The sequence below is a fragment of the Mustelus asterias genome, chromosome 8, assembly GCF_964213995.1.
Source record: "Mustelus asterias chromosome 8, sMusAst1.hap1.1, whole genome shotgun sequence".
NCBI classification, from domain to species: Eukaryota; Metazoa; Chordata; class Chondrichthyes; order Carcharhiniformes; family Triakidae; genus Mustelus; species Mustelus asterias.
The window spans coordinates 66,709,835-66,733,272 of NC_135808.1; the positions used below are offsets into that span (position 1 = coordinate 66,709,835).

At 42.7% G+C, this 23,438-nt stretch overlaps 1 protein-coding gene across 1 annotated transcript in view; it reads right to left on the bottom strand.

Moving 5' to 3' along the window:
• ddr2a (discoidin domain receptor tyrosine kinase 2a) overlaps positions 1–22,794 on the bottom strand; it is a 163,391-nt gene extending 140,597 nt beyond the window's left edge. The window contains exon 1 of the mRNA XM_078218117.1: positions 22,660–22,794. The gene's annotated coding sequence lies outside the window, so the exon portion shown is untranslated. The remainder of the gene's footprint in view (positions 1–22,659) is intronic.
• Between the last annotated feature and the right edge of the window lie 644 nt (positions 22,795–23,438).

The window sequence follows — 23,438 nt, forward strand, 5'->3', positions numbered from 1 at the left end:
GGTGGCTACAAAACTATATAGCTAGGTTAAGTGAGTAGGCAAAAAACTGGAAAAGAGACTATAATGTGGCAAAATGTGAAATCGCCCATTTTGGCAGGAAGAATAAAAAAAAGCAAATTATTTATATAGTGAGAGATCACAGAGCTCTGAGGTGCAGAGGAACCTGGTGTCCAAGTGCATGAATCATAAAAGGCTAGTGTGCAGATACAGCAAATAATGAGGAAAGCTAATAGAATGTTATCATGTATTGCAAAGTGAATCGATTACAAAAATAGGAATGTTATACTTCAGTTGTACAGGGTACCAGTGAGACCATATTTGGAGTACTGTGTATTGTATTGGTCACCTTATTTAAGGAAAGATGCCAATACTTTGGAAGCAGTTCAGAGAAGGTTTACCAGATAATACCTGGAATGGTTGGATTGGCTTGTGAGGAAGGTTGGACAGGCTAGGCTTGTATCCTCTGGAGTTTAGAAGAGTATGAGGTGATTTGAATGAAACATAAAACATCCTGAGGGGTATTGACAGGGTTGATGTGGAAAGGGTGAAGCCTTTTGTTGGAAAATCTAAAACTAGGAGTCATTGTTTAAAAAAAAGGGTCGCCCATTTAAAACGGAGATGCGGCAATTTTTTTTTCACTCAGATGGTTGTCTGCTTTGGAACTCTCTTCCCGAAAAGGTGGTGGAAGCAAAGTCTTGGAATAATTTTTAAGGAAGAGGTAGATAGGTTCTTGATAAGCAAAGGGGTGATAGGTTATCGGGGGCAATCTGATTGCAGATTTGAGGTTACTATCAGATCAGCCATGATCTTATTAAATGGCAGAGCTGGATCAAGGGGCTGAATGGCCTAATCCTGCTCCTCATTCGTATGTTCTTCATCTTTTTAGTCACGGCCGAGTTGCAGTATGTAATTCTCACTTCATGCCTATCTTGAGCTGTTGGTGAGTATTATTCAGCAAAAATTAACTTCTTACTATTTACACCCCGCATGCACTCAGGCATGTGCACAGCTCTCGATTGTGTTTATAATTTGCCTTTGCACTAATACCGCTGTTAGAATATATTATGCTGAATTTTCTAGTTGCTTAACATAGGTAAATGTTCATGAAATTTAGCTCAAATGATATTGGAATGGAAATGGTAGACTTTTCAGTGTCAAACATGCAAAACTAGTGTTGGTTCCATTCATGTGACCTTCAAAATATGATCTATTTACTCTGCAAAATCGTTGATCTTAGTAGCATGTAACTACGAGATTGTTATGACTATTAAGTCACAATATCCACATATGATGAAGTGATCTGCCATTACTATGTGCCTTGTGTTAGATTTAATATTCCTGTGGTGCATATTTAATTTTAACCTTTGACTGTTCCAATCTTCCCTTGGCGCCTTCCCTGCAGTCTGCCTATCCAACATTTGCTGGCATCGGTAAACGCGGCTATCAGTCCTTACAATGATTTGTTCTCCAATTCAAGAAACAACAGACATTGTGTAATCTTTTAAAATGATAAATATCACGATGAGGGGTTATTACAAACAGAAGAAAATTGTTAACAGATGGGATGAACAAAAATATGTTGTTGCTTGGAAATGATCAACCGCTGTAATTGACTTGGAAAATAGATATTAAACACTGCTCCACTTTGGATTAATATTAACATATGCAATGATCGGGTCATTTATCACCTCTGCCATCATTGGATGGATTTCAATGAAACTTGATATAAACAGATAGGAGAAACTGATTAGTTTTTGTTGATGATGTAGATTCTAATCCTGGATTTTGTTATAAAAATTAACAACTGGAGACAGGGGGAATTGACTTTTTTTTAAAGAATGTTGTGGGTTGCTTGATTTAGAATGTTGCCAATTGTTTTCGAATGTTGTGGATTGTCTCAGCTGCTGCGATGGAATTTGTCACAGCTATCAACTTGTGAGCAGAGATTTCAGAGCAGCTTGTTGTATGTAGGTTGGCCTGAAGCCTCGTCATCTAAATGAAAGCTCTTGATAAAAAATATTTCCTTTTTCTGTGTTGTAGTTACACTGCATCGACCAGGCATGGAAAAGCCTCAAGAGAGAGCTGCAAAACTGTCGTAACTTGAGCATAGCTGAAACAAAGAGACAAGCTGCTGAAGCTTTACATCTAGCACTCATCTGGAGAGAACTGTAAGAATATCAAGTTTCAGAGGGAACAACAAATTGATATTGTATGAATAAAGAGTGCTTATTTGTTGGCAACTGGACTCTGAGTGGTTGAGAATGCACCAGGGAGCAGATTTCCCCCAAGCTTCTGTTTAAATTTAAACCAGGCAAGTTGGCTCTAATTAGTCGAAGCAAGGCCATGCAAAATACACCAAAATACAACTGTTGTCCACCAAGCTTTCATTATCCTAAAAAAAGACTCAATACCTGAACATGTTCTTTTTTGTTGGTCGACGACACATCCCTGCCTATGAACATATGTAGTACCTGACAAGCTTAAATGTGCCACATGATGAGTTCAGCTGATAATATTGAATTTAAACAAATGCTTGTGGAATAACTGTTCCCTGGTGCATTCTCCATGGCAATGCCTCAACCAATCAGAGTCCACTTGCCAACCAACCAGCATTATATATTTGTTAGTCCTTTTGAAATTTGGTACTCTTGCAAATCTGCTGAGTGCAAGACAAAAAGCTTCGATGACATGTCTCTTTTTTCAGAAATACTCAATTGCAATAATGTTGTGTTAACACAGCATGGTGGAAGCACATACTCTATACTGAGTTCTCTCTTCATTTGTTAAAGCTGTGACACTTGCCATATACCTTTTTTTGTTCTATATATATGGATTTAAGGCTGTATAATTCAGATTTGAAATGTTTGTTTCTTTTGTGTTGTGAGTACTGTTTTGCCTCCAAAATGGGGTCATCAGCATGCATGCACACATCTGGTACTAACCAGCCTGGCACCATTTTGCTCAGATCATAGAATCCCTAAACTGCCAAAGAGGCCATTCGACCCATAGCACCTGTACCGACTCTTTGACAGAGCATCTTACCCAAGCCCCCTCCCCCGCCTTATACATTTTCCATGCCTAATCCATCAAACCTACACATGTTTGGACACTAAGGGGCAATTTTCTATGGCCAATCCATCTAACCTGCACAATGTGAGTGTGGGAGGAAACCGGAGCACCCGGAGAAAATCCACGCACACGGGGAGAACTCCACACTGTCACCCAAGGCCGGAATTGAACCCAGGTCCCTGGTGCTGTGAGGCAACAGTGCTAGCCACTATGCTGTTCCACCGTAAGCATGGTATAGTCCATAGGAATCTGATAGAGTAGACAGAATGTGACGTCAATCATCTTGTAACCCCAATTTGACATCTAAGGTGCCATTTTGGATCATGATGCTTTAGCCAACTCCTTCTGTTGAACTCACATGGCTGGACATACATTAAGCATGATGTGGAGATGCCGGCGTTGGACTGGGGTAAACACAGTAAGAAGTCTCACAACACCAGGTTAAAGTCCAACAGATTTATTTGGTAGCAAATACCATAAGCTTTCGGAGCACAGCCCCTTCGTCACATTTCCACTCCATCTGACGAAGGAGCAGTGCTCCGAAAGCTTATGGTATTTGCTACCAAATGAATCTGTTGGACTTTAACCTGGTGTTGTGAGACTTCTTAACATATTAAGCAACAAGGGAAAGATCTGTTAGTGGTGATATTTAAAGGGATCGCCAACTACTCTCAGGGTGGTTGCTCCAATGGTTCTTACTGCCGTTTTGAAGGGTTTGGTAGTTTCCAAAGCAGTCTGAGCTTGCCTGGCAGCAAGCTGAGCTTGGATGACCTATGTCTGAGCCTCCAAAGCAGCACTCTGAGGTTAGGTGGCTTCTGCCTGCGTTACAGTACAAGCTGAAACATTGACCATCCGGCACTGCATCATTGTTAGATCAGCAGGTGGGCTCATGGAGTTGGTCATTGTTTCAACACTGAGGAGGACAGGCACTAATCTCCATGCCAGTTCTGTGCCGGGTACCTCCGTTCTCATTGACAATGAGTTCTGGCAGGTCTACAAAAGCAACAAGCATTTCATTGTGCATACTCAACACCCCTCTTCTGTAGCCTGCCCATCAAAGTGCTAATTTGAGTCCTTTGAAGTGGAGCTCCCATGTGACCTCAGGCTGTGGCCAGCTGGCACTGGCGATACCCTTGTCCCTGCCCTTGCTGCTGATCATTAATAGCTCACCACATGCAGATCCTGCCTATAATCTATCCTCTGAAGCTTGCACAGTGTCACTATCTAAGCTGGTTGCTGAAAGTGTGACTGACAAATGTTTCTTCCTCAGAACTGTCTTCCTGTTGCTCCTTCTGCTCTTTCACCACTGCCTGGCCAGATTGCCGTTCTTGGGTAGCAGAAAGGAGAAATGCACCAGGGCAGGGTCATGCTCAGGGTTAGGGGGAAAAGGAAAGAGGTAAATTCTGACACCATCTGCAGCCCATAAGTCAGAAGAGACTATGAGAAAAGTGGGAAATGGGGTGTGAAGGGAAGGATGAGGTAAGAACTCACCATCCTCTTCGATTGTTTCCGATTCACCATTGAGAGCAACCTCAGCTGTGGCTTCTCCATTGATAGCCAATAATGTCTCCGCCATGGCAGTGAGGACATGCAGCCATGCCTGCCCTCACTAATTAGGTGCTGCTGCCTCTGATTGTGTGCCAACTTGTCCTGCGAGAGGGAAGTGTGCCAGTGTGTGTGGAGCAATGGAGGCGACGTGACTAAACATAGAAACATAGAAACCCTACAGTGCAGAAGGAGGCCATTCGGCCCATCGAGTCTGCACCGACCACAACTCCACCCAGGCCCTACCCCCACATATTTACCCGCTAATCCCTCTAACTATACATCTCAGGGACAATTTTTAACCTGGCCAATCAACCTAACCCGCACATCTTTGGACTGTGAGAGGAAACCGGAGTACCCGGAGGAAACCCACGCAGACACGAGGAGAATGTGCAAATTCCACACAGACAGTGACCCGAGCCGGGAATCGAACCCAGGACCCTGGAGCTGTGAAGCAGCAGTGCTAACCACTGTGCTACCGTGCCACCCGTCATGATACCGTGACTATCATGGTCAAACAGCTGATTGTGGGCAAGCTGTGAGATGTTGGTGTGGGGCTTTCAGCCGAGCAGAATGTGCGAGAGTGGGGTGAAGCAATGAATGTTAGATATGAGTCATGATTGACAGAAAATGTTGCTGGGTGATGGATGGAGTTACCGTGTATTGAGTAATGCCCAAGGCTGGTGGTGCATTGATAGAATATTTGAAGATATGTTTATTTATTATTGTCACAAGTAGGCATACATTAACACTGTAATGAAGTTACTGTGAAAATCCCCTAGTCGCCGCACTCCAGTGCCTGTTCAGGTACACTGAGGGAGAATTTAGCTTGGCCAATGCACTAACTAGCACGTCTTTCGAACTGTGTTCAGACTATGTTCACTGACCTTGACTACTAGTGTTTGGTCGTTGAACTTCTTGCATCCAGGTCCTTGGGTCTTAACTCCTGGCATCAACTACCTTGGCGTTCTGGTTCCACTGTCTTCTCAAAGTTTCACAACACCAAGTTAAAGTCCAACAAGCTGTACTGTCTGGAGACAATACACATCTCTTTAACCTGTGTTGAATGCTCCCTCCACCCACATTGTCTGTGCATTTAAGACCTGGCTGGCTGTAGAGATTTGCATTCTAATCAGTATTCTGTAATTTGATTTCTGTGTCTGTGCCCTGTTTGAGAACAGATAACCACTCCATCTGACGAAGGAGCATTGCTCCGAAAGCTTATGGTATTTGCTACCAAATAAACCTGTTGGACTTTAACCTGGTGTTGTGAGACTTCTTACTGTGCTTACCCCAGTCCAACGCCGGCATCTCCACATCATGACTTCTCAAAGTTTGTCAGGAGGGGCTCCTCGTTCACCGTGGATAGATGACTCTCTCCTGTTCTCCACCTCCTGAACCAAGGGCTCCAGTGCAGCTTCAGAAAGTATTGGAGCCCATCCTCTACCATGTTGTGCCATTCTGGTATCATTCCTGATATACAGTCACTTTTAGAGTTACCGCTAGCCACCACCAGCTGTAAACGTAACGCCCTTCCCTTTTAAGGAATGCAAGCCAGATTTACACTACACATTATCCTGAATTCAGGCTAACCTCCCAAGATTTTATTCTAGCTGAGTTGAGGCTCGCAGCTACTTAGCAGCATGCTAAGCAGCTGACTGCACAATATCACTTAAACACACAGACAGCACAAGTTTGTGTGCTGACTCTATCAGAAGCAACCAACACAGATTAATCGCACATTGCAATCTCCACATCCGCTTTCAAGGGTCATTGATTTTTTATGTCCAAAGAAACATTTTTCTGGTTCTGTTCTTGATGAAATAATTTTTTCAGCAGTGATCCATTTCAGAAATGCAGAGCCTCATGTTTATAAACTAGATCTGTGAGCCAATACACATAAGACCATAAGACCATAAGACATAGGAGCGGAAGTAAGGCCATTCGGCCCATCGAGTCCACTCCACCATTCAATCATGGTTGATTTCAACTCCATTTACCCGCTCTCTCCCCATAGCCCTTAATTCCTCGAGAAATCAAGAATTTATCAATTTCTGTCTTGAAGACGCTCAACGTCTCGGCCTCCACAGCCCTCTGTGGCAATGAATTCCACAGACCCACCACTCTCTGGCTGAAGAAATTTCTCCTCATCTCTGTTCTAAAGTGACTCCCTTTTATTCTAAGGCTGTGCCCCCGCGTCCTAGTCTCCCCTGTTAATGGAAACAACTTCCCTACGTCCATCCTATCTAAGCCGTTCATTATCTTGTAAGTTTCTATCAGATCTCCCCTCAACCTCCTAAACTCCAATGAATATAATCCCACGATCCTCAGACGTTCATCGTATGTCAGGCCTACCATTCCTGGGATCATCCGTGTGAATCTCCGCTGGACCCGCTCCAGTGCCAGTATGTCCTTCCTGAGGTGTGGGGCCCAAAATTGCTCACAGTACTCCAAATGGGGCCTAACCAGTGCTTTATAAAGCCTCAGAAGTACATCCCTGCTTTTGTATTCCAAGCCTCTTGAGATAAATGACAACATTACATTTGCTTTCTTAATTACGGACTCAACCTGCAAGTTTACCTTTAGAGAATCCTGGACTAGGACTCCCAAGTCCCTTTGCACTTTAGCATTATGAATTTTGTCACCGTTTAGAAAATAGTCCATGCCTCTATTCTTTTTTCCAAAGTGTACGACCTCGCACTTGCCCACGTTGAATTTCATCAGCCACTTCTTGGACCACTCTCCTAAACTGTCTAAATCTTTCTGCAGCCTCCCCACCTCCTCAATACTACCTGCCCCTCCACCTATCTTTGTATCATCGGCAAACTTGGCCAGAATGCTCCCAGTCCCGTCATCTAGATCGTTAATATATAAAGAGAACAGCTGTGGCCCCAACACTGAACCCTGCGGGACACCACTTGTCACCGGTTGCCATTCTGAGAAAGAACCTTTTATCCCAACTCTCTGCCTTCTGTCTGACAGCCAATCGTCAATCCATGTTAGTACCTTGCCTCGAATACCATGGGCCCTTATTTTACTCAGCAGTCTCCCGTGAGGCACCTTGTCAAAGGCCTTTTGGAAGTCAAGATAGATAACATCCATTGGCTCTCCTTGGTCTAACCTATTTGTTATCTCTTCAAAGAACTCTAACAGGTTTGTCAGGCACGACCTCCCCTTACTAAATCCATGCTGACTTGTCTTAATCCGACCCTGCACTTCCAAGAATTTAGAAATCTCATCCTTAACGATGGATTCTAGAATTTTGCCAACAACTGAGGTTAGGCTAATTGGCCTATAATTTTCCATCTTTTTTCTTGTTCCCTTCTTGAACAGTGGGGTTACAACAGCGATTTTCCAATCCTCTGGGACTTTCCCTGACTCCAGTGACTTTTGAAAGATCATAACTAACGCCTCCACTATTTCTTCAGCTATCTCCTTTAGCACTCTAGGATGTAGCCCATCTGGGCCCGGAGATTTATCAATTTTCAGACCTTTTAGTTTCTCTAGCACTTTCTCCTTTGTGATGGCAACCATATTCAACTCTGCCCCCTGACTTTCCTGAATTGTTGGGATATTACTCATGTCTTCTACTGTGAAGACTGACGCAAAGTACTTATTAAGTTCCTCAGCTATTTCCTTGTCTCCCATCACTAGACATGTCTCTTTGGTCATTAAAACAAATGCTGTCATGTTTGCAGAACACGTTAAAAATTGAATTTTAATTCCAACTGGTTAATTACTTCCATTTGCTGTCGCTGGTCATACTCAAAATATCATTGGACCAGATAAAAATATGGGCCTTCCTGGGACACATATGGAGCAGCTCCAACATGGAATATGTTTTTTTTATTCATTCATGGGATGTGGGCTTTGCTGGTTAGGCCAGTATTTATTGCACATCCCTAATTGCTCTTGAGATGGTGGTGGTGAGCTGCCGCTGTAGACCATGTAATATAGGTCGGCGGCTCTGCGCTGTCGTGTGTCATGGGGGCCGCCTTGGAGAGCGCTTGCCTGGGGATCCGGGGCTGGATGCCCGTGGCTGCTGGGGTGCTCCCCCACAGGAGGAGAACAGTCTTGCCTGGTGAGACCTGGCAAGACCTGGCTGGCTGTAGAGATTTGCATTCTAATTAGTATTCTGTAACTTGATTTCTGTGTCTCTGTGCACTGTTGGAGAACAGATATCTACTCCATCTGACGAAGGGGCAGCGCTCCGAAAGCTTATGGTATTTGCTACCAAATAAACCTGTTGGACTTTAACCTGGTGTTGTGAGACCTCTTACTGTGCTTACCCCAGTCCAACGCCGGCATCTCCACATCATAGGTACACCCACAGTGCTGTTAGGGAGGGAGTTCCAAGATTTTGACCCAGTGACATTGAAGGTACGGCAACATATTTCCAAGTCAGGATGAAGAGTGGTTCAGAGGGGAACTTCTAGGTGTCCCCATGTGTCTATTGCCTTTTTCCTTCTAGACGGTAACATTTGGGGGTTTGGAAGGTGCTGTCTAAGCAGCCTTGGCGAGATCTTACAGTGCATCTTGTAGATGGTGTGCAATGCTGCTACTGTGTATCGGCGGTGAAGGGAGTGAATATTTGTGGATGGAGTGCCAATCAAGCATGCTGCTTTGTCCTGGATGGTGTCAAGCTTCTTGAGTGTTGTTGAAGCTGCACTCATCCAGGCATGTGGAGACTATTCCATCACACTGCTGACTGGTGCCCTGTAGATGGTGAACAGACAGGCATGATACAGACCAACGTGGGCCAGGTTATCACCAGTGCTGGAGTATTGAAAATACAGCATCTTAAATTCTGAGACGATTGACTTTTCATTTAAATATTTTGGCTGAATATAAAGAAGTACCTTACATAAAAACAGAAATTCAAACTTCACTGAAAGTTATTCTTCAATGATACAGAATGGCATGCATTATTAGAATGTGGTTCTGCACTGATGAATCTCCAGACAGTAGGTCATCACCTCATTCAGAGATATATGAAGAGACAAAGCATTTTTTAATTCATGCACCTCTATGTGACTAGTGGAAGTGTGATTTGAAAATTGAGAAGCTGAGGGATAGAGAGACAGAAATGAGTAGAGAGGGGCAAGAAAGCACAACTGGAAATTTAATAATAGAACGTCTGTTGAGTGAGAGAATGATGTGAAGTACAGTGCTTTGTTCTGTGATTCAGGAGCAGATAGAAAAAAAAAGAGGAAGTCAAATAAATCAAAAAAAAATCATAGATGAAAAAGAACATTTTTAATTCATGGTATAGCCTTCAGATACTATGGCCCTGATTTTACCAGCACAGCCGCCCCGAAATCGGCATTCCCCGTCGACTTCAGGCACGATCTTACGAGCCTCGGGCGGCCGTGCTGGTAAAATCAGGCCCTCTGCCGGAATGTTATGGCCTTTCACGCCAGCAGGATTTTCCCATCCCGCTGCAGTGAACAGAGATTTGGCTGGGCACCAAATTCTCCGACCTCGCTGCAGCAGGAGTGTGGCGTGAACGACTGGTAAGATGGCGCCCTTCGTATATTGTCATCCACTTCAGCAAGAGTGCAATTTTGGTAGGTTACTCATAATAACTAAGTAACTAATAATTTGTCATTGTCACTGAAGATAACTATAACAAAGTTTGTTTTTCAAGAGATGTGAACTGCTCACATATTCAAACAACTATATCAATAGAAACATACCAAAAACTGACTGAATCAACTATAAATATTTTCTATTGCTTGCTTCTCCACAAACCCAAAGGTTTGAAACTCTAAGCATTCCCATTTCATCAAACCAGCTATTGGGAGATTGCAGCTCCACATTAATAAAGTTGAGATTCGTTTTTATATCAAATGGGCACAAGCAATACTTTATGCATAAGAGATATTTGTGGATTTATGCAGTCATTCAAATTGACATACGTATCTCGTCAGAGTCTATTACCCTCAAACATAAATGGGACCACAAGGCATCCACAAATGCAGAACAATTATACCCACATCTTGACAGGATTTGGAGTCTTGACATCTTTATATTTCAATCCAGTTTAAATTCAAATTAATTCTTGGCCTTAATTCTGAAGGAGCCCTACCTTTTCAAACAAATCCATTTTTGAAATTTTGACACTGCCACCTTTTTCAAAACCTTTGCAAGTCCTGAGATGAAGCTGTAGATTATTTAAAAGTTCATTAATGGGATGTGGACACTGCTGACAAGGCTAGCATCTATTGTGCTTATGAAGGCAGTGGTAAGCCATCCGCTGGAATGAATGTCTTGCTAGGCCATTTCGGAGGACAGTTCAAAGAAGCTCATCGCTGTGGAAGTAGAACAACATATCCTCCAATTATTTTTTTAAAATTGTTTGGATGATTTTTTTAAGTTGACAAACTCTTCAAATTTCTTGGGTGGCCACTTAAAGGAGCTAATGGGACCCCATTCAGCAGAACAGCTTGGAGGGATCATGATCTAGAGTCACTTGTAGCCCAGAATAGTAAGGGCAACACAGTGTAGTGAAGCAAAACTTCTTCTGTAACATTACAATAGTTTCATGGTCTCCATTACTGATAGCAGCTTTTTTTTGTTAAATTCCTAGGTTTGATTGAATATAAATTCCCAGCTGCCAAGGTGGGATTTGTACACAGATCTTTCATCTCATGAACCTCAGGGTTGCTAGGTGGGTAACATTAACATTATATTACCATACCGTACATTGCTGCATTGTACCATTTACATGATGGAAGAGCTTTGTTATTTGAGCAATTTCAAACTTCACAGTCGATAATATTACAATGGGAAAAATTAAGTGATTAACCTTTTTTTCTAAAGAGATGCTATAAACAAATTGTTCTCCAGCCTCTGACTAAACAAAACAATTAAAGCTCTACTAACTAATTAGCCCTTGTTTCCTTAACTCTACAAATGAAATTAGAGTAATTTAGTGCATAATTATTTGCTGTTGCCTTCTTTACTCTCGATTTTCCAGCTCAATGCCCACGTGCAGGCATGACTTTTCCATGATATACATGCTTTAAATTTGGTCTTTAAGAAAGTCAGGCCTTTGGATTTCAAATCCATATAAACATGATGTGAGGTGAAACAACTGAGGCCCCTTTTCCCTTTGATTATTTACAGGCTTTAGCAATGAACCTGCGTGTCCTTGGTAGGTATGTCCCTGTCAGGCAGGGAGGAAATGACCGAGTGAGGGAACCATGGTTCACAAAAGAGGTTGAATGTCTTGTCAAGAGGTAGAAGGAAGCGGATGTAAGGATGAGAAAACAAGGTTCAGTTGGGTCCATTGAGGGTTACAAGTTAGCAAGGTATGAGCTGAAAAAAGGGCTTGGGAGAGCCGGGGGGGGTGGGGGGGGGGGGGGGGGGGTGGGGGGGGGGGGGGGGGGGGGGGGCGGGGGGGGGGGGGGGCATGAGAAGTCCTTGGCGGGTCGGATCAAGGAAAACCCCAAGGCTTTTTACTCTTATGTGAGGAATAAAAGAATGACCAGGGTGAGGTTAGGGCCGGTCAAGGACAGTAGTGGGAACTTATGCATGGAGTCAGAAGAGATAGGAGAGGCGATGAATGAATGCTTTTCTTCAGTGTTCACCAAGGAGAGGGGCCATGTTTTTAAGGATGAGAGTGTGATACAGGCTGATAGGCTGGAGGAGGGAGATGTTCTGAGGGAAGATGTATTAGCAATTTTGAAAAACCTGAAGGTTGATAAGTCCCCTGGGCCAGATGAGATATATCCTAGGATTCTTTGGGAGGCAAGGGATGAGATTGCAGAGCCTTTGGCTTTGATCTTTGGGTCCTCACTGTCCACGGGGATAGTGCCAGGGGACTGGAGAGTGGCGAATGTTGTTCCTCTGTTCAAGAAAGGAAATAGGAATGACCCTGGTAATTATAGGCCGGTTAGTCTTACTTCGATGGTCAGTAAGTTAATGGAAAAAGTCCTGAGGGATAGGATTTATGACCATTTAGAAAGATGCAGCTTAATCCGGGATAGTCAACACGGATTCGTGAAGGGTAAGTCTTGCCTCACAAATTTGATTGAATTTTTTGAGGAGGTAACTAAGTGTGTCGATGAAGGTAGAGCAGTTGATGTCATATACATGGATTCTAGTAAGGCGTTTGATAAGGTCCCCCATGGTCGGCTCATGAACAAAGTAAGGAGGTGTGGGATAGAGGGAAATTTGGCCGATTGGATAAGTAATCCACCACCACCCTCTGTCTTCTATGAGATAGAATGGCTATCTCATAGAAGACAGAGGGTGGTGGTGGATGGAAAATTGTCAGACTGGAGACCAGTTACCAGCGGTGTACCACAAGGATCAGTGCTGGGTCCTCTGCTATTTGTGATTTTTATAAATGACTTGGAGGAGGGGGCTGAAGGGTGGGTCAGTAAATTTGCTGATGACACCAAGATTGGTGGAGTAGTGGATGAGGTGGAGGGCTGTCATAGGCTGCAAAGAGACATAGATAGGATGCAGAGCTGGGCCGACAAATGGCAGATGGAGTTTAACCCTGATAAGTGCGAGGTGATTCATTTTGGTAGGATTAATTTGAATGCGGATTACAGGGTCAAAGGTAGGGTTCTGAGGAATGTGGAGGAACAGAGAGATCTTGGGGTTCATATCCACAGATCTCTGAAGGTTGCCACTCAAGTGGATAGAGCCATGAAGAAGGCCTAGCGTTTATTAACAGGGAGTTTGAGTTTAAAGGCTGTGGGGTTATGCTGCAACTGTATAGGACCTTAGTGAGACCACATTTGGAATATTGTGTGCAGTTCTGGTCACCTCACTATAAGAAGGATGTGGAAGCATTGGAGAGAGTGCAAAGGAGATTTACCAGGATGCTGCCTGGTTTCGAGGGTAGGTCTTATGAGGAAAGGTTGAGGGAGCTAGGGCTGTTCTCTTTAGAGCGGAGGAGGTTGAGAGGCGACTTAACAGAGGCTTATAAGATGATGAGGGGATAGATAGAGTGGACGTTCAGAGACTATTTCCTCAGGTGGATGTAGCTGTTACTAGGGGGCATAACTATAAGGTTCATGGTGGGAGATATAGGAGGGAAGTACGAGGTAGGTTCTTTACTCAGAGAGTGGTTGGGGTGTGGAATGGACTGCCTGCTGTGATAGTGGAGTCGGACACTTTAGAAACTTTCAAGTGGTAATTGGATAGGTATATGGAGCACACTAGAATGATAGGGAGTGGGATAGCTTGATCTTGGTTTCGGAAAAGGTTCGGCACAACATCGTGGGCCGAAGGGCCTGTATTGTGCCGTACTATTCTATGTTCTATGTTCTAACCTTGCATGCAAATCTACCTCGCTAGACATCAAAAGCATGAAGGTTAGGTGAGGCCATGAAGCCTCCTGAAATAATTCAAGTTACAACTAACATTTCATACATTCCAGTCTGAAACGCCAGTGCAGTATTAAGGGAGTACTGTGTTGTTGGTGAAGATGGTTCTACTAGGAGACATTTAACCGAGCTCCTGTCTGCTCAATACATGTACAAGATCCCATATAGAAAGAAGTTGTTCACTCATTTGCTGTTGGCAAGATCTTGTACATGAATTGCATCCTGCTTGTGCTTAAATAGTAACAGTAACTGGCGTCCAAATATAATCCATTGCCTTAAGAGCATCAGGAGACCCTAATAATGTAAGGTGGTAAAATAAATGCAAACTTTTTCCTTTCTTATTGCAAGTTGACCATTTTCATGGAATACATACAATGCAGAAAGAGGTCTTTCGGCCCATTGAGCCTGCACCAACAACAATCCCACCCAGGCCCTATCTCCATTACCCCACGAGTCCCCCTGACACTAAGGGGAAATTTAGCATGGCCAATCCACCTAACCCGCACATCTTTGGAGTATGGGAGGAAACCGGAGCACCCGAAGGAAACCCATGCAGACACTGGGAGAACGTGCAAACACCACACAGATAGTGTCGTGAGGCCAGAATTGAACCCGGATCTCTTGAGCTGTGAGACCATCCTATACAGAATTAAGTGAAAAGAGAAACACACATCATGCTCACAGATGTATAGGCCGGGTTTTTCTGGACCGGGCCTTGGTGAGACTGGGAATTGCTACCAAAAAGTCTTTGGCTGCCTTGCTAGATTTTCCATCCTACCAGTGATGCATCCCACCTAGAAATTATTCATTATAAAATAAGTTTGCATTTTAATGGGTTTGGTTCATGAACAAATCTACTTATTTTAAAGTAAATTTTGAAAAATTTCAGAATGAGTTCTCAAGTGCAACATTGTTTATTTTATGAATATATTCAAACTCACAAGCTATAATATAAGAAGTGAGGAGCTGAATACTGCCCTGACATGGTGTTTCACAATGAGATGGAATGTAAGTGTGATCCCTTCTTCCACTGAGTTCCTAATCTCTGATGTAATGTGGGGGAATACTTCCACCTCAGCAGGGAATGGAGGAGTTCATAGACATGGAATGGAAGTGAGTGAAAAAGAATTCAGCAGTTGTTATCTCCAGACCCCATCAGCCTGCTTTCTCGTAAAGAAGAAAATAATCAGATTCATGCTTTGATAACTAAATGAATTTTGATGAAGCAGCAAAAATTTGTATTTTCATGACCCATTTAACACAGTAAGACATCCTAATGTGCTTCACAGGACTATAGTCAGACAAAGTTTGACACAGTGGAGAAAAGAAAGGAAAAAAAACTTGCATTTATATAGCACCTTTCACAACTTGAGCACATTTCAAAAGTGCTTTACAGCTAGTGACATACTTTTGAAATATACGATTCTCCGGGTCCATTTGTCGCAGACACAAATCCTGTAATGGCCACTAACTCTCGCAAGAGGACCGTATGGGATTTGCAGTGGCAAGATCTCAGTTTGACATCTTCCCCGAAACCCGCCAGTGAATTAATCAGCTGGGCGTAAGTGAACCTCTTCACCATCAATGTAAACTGTCACTGTCTGTGTGGAGTTTGCACATTCTCCTTGTGTCTGCGTGGGTTTCCTCCGGGTGCTCCGGTTTCCTCCCACAGTCCAAAGATGTGCGGGTTAGGTTGATTGGCCAGGTTAAAAACTGCCCCTTAGAGTCCTGGGATGCGTAGGTTAGAGGGATTAACGGGTAAATATGTGGGGTGGGATTGTGGTCGGTGCAGACTCGATGGGCCGAATGGCCTCCTTCTGCACTGTAGGGTTTCTAAAAAAAAATATACTTGAATGGCTTAACACCATTGCTTCTGGGGTCATCAGATATGGCCCCCCACCCACCCACCCACCCACCCACCGGCATGACACCACATCAACGGAAATCACTACTAGTCTCTGGCAGTTGAGATGACCACGAGGGGGGGCGCAGAGGCCAGTGTAGCCCCCGAGTGGTCAGGGAAAGTGCCAGATTGGCACTACCATGGAGGTGGGGCTGGGAGCAGAACCTCAGGCAGGACTTCTAGGGAACCCCATTGTGAGGGGGGAATCTCATTACGTGAGGGAGGGGTGTAGTCACGATGCCCCAATGCCAGCGATTAAGTGTGGAGGGGGAATCTGATGTCAATGAGGATTAGGGTGGAAAGGGCCTTTACTTTGATTTTGAGATTGGGGCACCCTTTAAAAAATGCACCCTGATCTCTGTGGAGCTGGTCTTGCCGATTCTATCAGGCCTGCCCTGCCAAAGTGACGGCACAAAATGCCTCCCCGCTCCTGTTTGACAAAGTGCCAGAGGTGAAAAGTTGGCTGTGTTTCTGGGGAGAAACACGCTGGTTTTCAGTCAGAACTTGACACTTTCCATTTTCTTTTGGAAAATTCAGCCCAAAGTCACTGTTGTCATGTTGAAAACATAGCAGCTAATTTGCAAACAGAAAGGTCCCACAAACAGCCATTAAATAAATGGTGAGATTGTTCGTTTTTAAGCATTAGTTGCAAAATAAATGTCGGCTGGGACATTGGGAGATTTCCCTTTCTTCTCTTTGGAATAGATCTGTCATATCCACCTGAGAGGGCAGATGCTTCAACATCCCATAATCTCAAAGACAGCAGAGGGAATTCACCAGCCCCCTCTGCCCCTCGTGGTGGGTTTTCCCATGACAGAGGCAGCTCGCCATTGATTGCCAATGGGTTGAAGAAATCCGCCCAGCATCTCCAACACTGTAACCAAAGACACCAATCTAACAGCTTTTTGACTGAGATAGAAGAGCGCCCCCACTAGACCAAGGCTGACAGTGCTGCCCAATTCATGGGTTTGGTCCAAATTAAACATCAGACCCCCCCTTTCAATTTATTTTCTTACAAGCTATCCATCACAGTTTCTGGCAAACCTATCAAATCATTTCATCTGTTCTGGATCTACAAGTACTTCCTCTTCTAGTTATCCTGTCTACAATGATTAACAGAAAACCTTGCCAATTATTCTCAGAACAATCACTCGATATCTGGAGTAGGAAATCCCAGTTGTTCCAGCACAGCAGTTGTGGTGGTCTAATTGATTGTGAGGATTGATAGAACATAGCAGACAATTTAAAGAAGGTAAATTGAAAGCATCCTACTCAAATAACATGAATGTTACAGTATTCAAGTTTGAAATTAGAAACCTTATAGTAATAAATAGTGGGTTTCATGTGAAGATTAATGCATATAATTTGATTTGAAAGTTTGAAGCTCTCTTTTCACAAATTGCTAGACCATTTCAACATCTGGAATGAATTTCCAAATGCACTAATAGCTAAATAACTATTTGAACAATTGATTGATTAGCAGGAGACAAATTTAGGTTTAAATTTCCAACTGAATGAAATTCTCCATAATACGTTGTAACATTGGAAAAACTCCATGTGACAGAGTTTCACTTCAAAATTGTAAAATGATGAAAAATATCTGTTCTAAAAACATCTGTTCTGGTGGCACAACATTTCCAGTTAGGCATAGTTCAAGCAGATTTTGGAATGATATTTGTGCTAGTCGCATCTACAAAATGGGCAAGCCGCATATTTTTTCAGCCAAGTTCTTCCCATTCTTCGGAAATCATTCCTATTAATGGAATCTCTTCCCTAGCGGGGAAGAACAGTTTCTTCCCTGCTGCCATCAAACTTTTGAGTGGACCCACCTTATGTCAAGCTGATCTTTCTGTACACCCTAGCTATAACTATAACACTACATTTTGCATATGTACTCTATGAATGGTATACTTTGTCTGTATAGCTGTAATAACTTCAATCAGGCCATTGAGGTTGGCCTATTGGAGTATGAACTCCCTGATTAAGGATCCAATTGATCGGCCAATCAGGGAGTCTTTGCCTTGTACTTAACTGGGAGTGTCAATTCCTCTGGCACCCCCGGAGATAGACTGTTAGCTGATAGCACTTTGTGTACTGCTGTTGGAGATTGTAAATAAAGGGATTTTGGTGAAGGGACTTCTGCCTCTGAAGACTTACTACAATAGCGTGCAAGCAACAATGCTTTCCATTGTATCCCAATACATGTGACAATAATAAATCAAATCAAATCGAAAATCTCTGAAACTGCTGTTTGATTCCCTCCAGCCTAGAGTCAGCATTGAAACAGTCCATGTTACAGTCACAAACAAGCCATATTTCTTGAATCCTCGCTGTCTCATCAGACAACATATACAACATTAAGTCATGGATGGTAACAACTTCCTCCATTTTATAATTGGAAATGATGAAGTTAGACATGCATCATTCACTCTGCTCCCTTGCCACCGACTCGGTGTGAGGTACTTTTAACCTGACTCACTGGGCAGAAGCCCCACGGGATTGGGTGGAACGTTAGTTTTACATCCCAACAAATATTCCTCTCCACTAATCAAAGAATGTAAAACTAGCATTGAATCCAATCCTGTCTGTCTCCCAAGCAGCCAGTTAGGTTAAAAGGGGGAATTTCACAGTAACTTCATTGCGATGTTAATGTAGCCTTACTTGTGACTAATAAATAAACTTTTAAAAAAAACTTTAATTGCTTTTGATATCAATTCTTGCCTTTGTGGGTGAGAAGAGAAAGCGAAAGAAAGCGCTGATTTGATTTATTATTGTCACATGCATTGGGCTACAATGAAAAGTATCGTTTCTTGCGTGCTATACAGACAAAGCATACTGTTCATAGAGTACATGGGGAGAAGGAAAGGAGAGGGTGCAGAATATAGTCTTACAGTCATACCTCAGGTGTAGAGAAAGGTCAACTTAATATTCAAAAATCTGATGGCAGCAGGAAAGAAGCTGTTCTTAAGTCAGTTGATATGTGATCTCAGACTTTTGTATCTTTTTCCCATGGAGGAAGGTAGAAGAGAGTATGTCTGGGGTGCGTGGGGTCTTTGATAATGCTGGCTGCTTTTCCAAGGCAACGGGAAGTGTAGATGGAGTCAATGGATGGGAGGCTGGTTTGCGTGATGGACTGGGCTACGTCCACAGGATGAATTACTAAGGATTATTACAATACAAAGCAATTGAATGGCCCAGAATTTCATTTATCAATTAATTAAAAACTGAATCCTGCCCCATTGAGAAAAAAACAGTTCTTACGTATGAAAATTGAGTGGATTTTTGCACCATAACTGTTCCAGACTCTCAGCAAAAGGAAGGTTCCTTTTTCAATAATGGCGTGCAACATTCAGCAGGTCAGGCAGAATCCATGCAGAAAGAAGCAGAATTAGTGGTGCGGAGTGAAAGAATTTTCAGATTCCCAGTATCTACAGTATGTTGGCTTTTTACTCTTTATTCAATGGTTGTTGCACATTTTTTCAAAACATTAAACTACAATCCAAAACAAATTTACAAAAAGCTATTTATTTTTTCAACTTTTTGAAGAGGACATAAGAAATAGAAGCAGATGTAAATCATTCAGCTCCTCGAGCCTGCTCTGCTATTCATTACAATTGCGGCTGAACTTCTGCCTCAACTCCACTTTCTGTCCTGCCTTTGTACCTCTTGGTTGTCTAAGAGATCAAAAATCTACTGACTTCAGTCTTAAATATATACTCAACAATGGACCACCCATAACCCTCTGTGATAGAGTTCCAAAGATTCACAGCCTTTTGAGCGAAGGAAGTTCTCCTCATTTCAGTTGTAAATGATTGTCCATTATCCTGAAGTTGCACTCTGTATTCTAGGGCATGGTCTTACCAGCTGTTCATGCCACGCTCGTGGTGCAGCTCAGTTGGAGAATTTGGCACCCAGTCAAATCTCCGTTCACTGTGGCAGGACAGGATAATCCCACCAGCGTGAATGGTGGTAAGATTCCAGCACTAGATTCGCAAACGCAGGGAAACAACTTCCATCTACCATGTCAAACCCTTTCAGAATATTGTATATTTCAATGAGATCAGCTTGCATTCTTCTACTCCAGAGAGAGAGAGAGACCCAATTTACCCAACCTCTCATCATAGGACAACCCTCCCATCATAGGAATCAATCTAGTGAGCCTCTGCTGTACTACCTGCATTGTAAGTCAATCCATCCTTTGAAATGGAGATCAAAACTGTACACAGTATAGTACTGCACTCCAGGTGTGATCTCATCAAAGTCCTATAGAATTGTAGCAAGAATTAGTTGTCCTTGTACTCTAATTCCCTTGCAATAAAAGCCAATGTTCTAATGCCGTTATAATTGCTTGCTGTACCTACAACCTACTGTGTTCCTTATATGAACATCTTTGTGGCTTTGAACATCAACATGTACTATGTACTACATTTACAGTGCACAGTTTTCCATTTTTGCAACCATAACATTGGCTTAAAACTGTTGCCGCACAACATTACATGATCCTAGGGGGAATCTGAGGAAGGAGTGCAGTTTGTAACTGGTGCTTGTTGAATGAGATCAAGTAAATAAAGTTTCAGTGCCTGCCTGCATCCATTTCTTCTGGTGTGTTTTTCCCAAAGGCTCTTTGACAAGTCTCAACGCAGAAACTCTTGAAGATTTGATCAACGCAAATTCCAGTCAGCCAGAAAAAAAAGTGTATTTAAATGGCTACATGTCTTCTGTTTAGAAGAAGTTGCTAACTTTGGGCTCTCAGAAGTTTTATGGCTTCTTAAAAATATTCTGTTTTTTTATTTTTATTACCAAAGTGAATAACTTTACACATCCCTGCATTATACTCCATCGACCACCTTGTTGCCCACTCACTTAATCTGTCATATCTCTCTGCCTTCATCTTTATGTCTTCTTAAAGCTTACATTCCCACCTCATTTTCTAATACCAACTAACTTGGATACATTACTCCTGACCTCTTGGTCTAAGTCATAAACATAGATTGTAAATATCCGAGGCCCCAGCACAGATCCTTGCAGCACATCACTAGTCATAGCCTGCCAAGTTGAAACTGTCCCATTTATCCCTAACTCTCTGCTTCCTGTCCATTAACAAATCCCTGTCCATGCTAACATATTATACCCAACTCCATGAGGCCTTGGGCAGGATCTTATGGCCTTGCTCATCCCAAAACAGTAAAATCCCACCCGAGGTCAACACCATTGTCCGCCCCATGCCCACTCCAATTTCCGTGGCGGGCGGGTGGGGTGGTAGAATTCCAGCCCTTATCTTGTGCATTAACTTTTTGAGTTCCTCTTGGAAATCCAAGTACACTACATCTACTGGTTCTCCTTCATTTACCCTACTTGTTACATCCTCAAAACAGTCTGATAATGTTAAGCACTATGGCTGGAATTTTACCACCCCGCCCGCCACAGGAATCGGAGCAGACCATGGGAAGGTCCATTGACCTCGAGCAGAATTATACAGTTTTGGGACAAGCAAGGCTGTAAAATCCCGCAATGCTTCTCTTTTGTAAAGTCATGTTGACTCTGTCTGATTTTCAATGTGCGTTGTTAATACTTCCTTAATAATAGATTCCAGCATTTTTCTAAGGACTGGTATCAGACTAACTAGCCTGTAGGTCCCTATTTTCTCCCACAGCATCTGCTTACCAAGTTTCTGAATCACCATCTCCCATCTCCACAACCTACCCTAGCCATTATTCAGAGCCAAATTTGTGGAACATTTCTGGATCTCAAAACATGTTGGTCCGACGGTAAATAGATCTCAGTGTTCAGCAAGTGGTAGGGAAAACTATATTACACTGGCAAGGTTCAGCATTTGTTGCCCATTCCTAATTGCCCTTCAACTGAGTGGCCTAGCTAGACCATTTCAGAGGGCAATTAAGGATCAACCACACTGCTATGGATCTGGAGTCCCAGGTAGGGTTAGACGTACATGGCCAGGACGGCAGATTTCCTTCCCTCAAGGGCATTAATGAACCAGATGGGTTTTTCTTCATGACAATTGATGATACTATCACTGGTCACTATCACCAAGACTAGTTTTCAATTCCATATTTTATTAATTACTAATAAATTCCACCAGTTGTAATGGTGGGATTTGAACCCGCTCCTCAGAACTTTAGCCTCGGTCTCTGAATCACTCTGGATTAGTGACATTACCACTGCTCAACCATCTCCCTAACTAAAATAAACAAGCTTACAAAACTGATTCTACAGATGCAGAAATAAAAGTCCATGTAGCACGATTAAACAGCTGTAAAAACAACTGGGAAGATACAATCTGTATAGAGCAGCTTAGACAATAAGACAACTGTGCAAAATAGATATGGACCGAAAAGCTTGCAGATAGATAATACAATATTAATGCATGATCATAGCAATGCACACTAGTCTAGCAATGGATACTAATCCTAAAAGTTTCTACCTCTATGGATTCTGAAAGTTAAGAGTCCACAAAACTTGCATCTGGACACATTGCATGCACTGGAATTATCGGTGCTGTCGATGATCATCTGGTTATGCCTGCCATGCAGACAGCAAAAAAAAGTTATATTTGAACCAAAAAAACTTTTCTTTTTCCACAGTGCATCTGTTTTCAATACTATTGTCTCCTTGAAATGAGAGCTACAAATGATGTGGTGGCTCTTTATTTTTATTAGGTTTGAACCAGCCACGATTCACCTATCTCTTAAAAAAAAGTAGTAAGATTTTCCCAGTTTAAACAAAAACATCAGAGGTCCAGTTTAAAGCTGCCGCAAAGGATTGCAAGGAAAACCTTACCTGGATGATGAAGATCACTTTCCTCGGCATGAAGATCCGAAATATTTTGTTTTCTTGCCTGTGTGTCGGGACACGGTCTTTGGTCTGAAGTTTCTTAGAATTCTGTACTTTTTCTGTCATAAACTAAGCTGATGTAAGATGCCTGCAGGAAAAAAAAAGCTAACATTCTGGGCATTCTTGGGAGCCAGCCAGGGATCCCAGAATTCCACCAGTAACACAGGCTGTTTCAATTAGAGGTGGCGATTATAGCCAATCACGGCAGTTTAGACCCATTTTTACTGGCCTGAGGGATTCTGCCTATTACTGACAACAAGCACTGTATGAAAAGTGCTGTCAGTCCGCAGGTCATGCAGGAGGGCTTATTTCCTGTTATACGATTATAACTTTCCAAAAACCAAAAAAAACCTCCCTGGCAACAAAGTGAGAAGGAAATCACACTGCATTGTCAGCATTATAATCCCAAATTTCAATTGTGTGGCTGTTGGAATTAAACCGAAAATTTCTGACCTTCCCCCGTCCCAGAATACATCTGCTGAAAGCAAGTACAATGTGCTTTAAATTAGCCAGACTGTACTGAAGCACTCGTGAGATCGAATGCACTTGTATTTTGGAAACAAAACTCTTTTTGTCTAACTGCCGTGCATATTATTTGAAATAAATCTGTCAATGATATTTGCCCTGGTCGGTTGCCAGATTGTCGTAATATTGAAGAGTTGAAAATTATTTCACTTAATGATTGAACAGAACTGAACAATTGAAGACTCCTGAGAGAATAGACT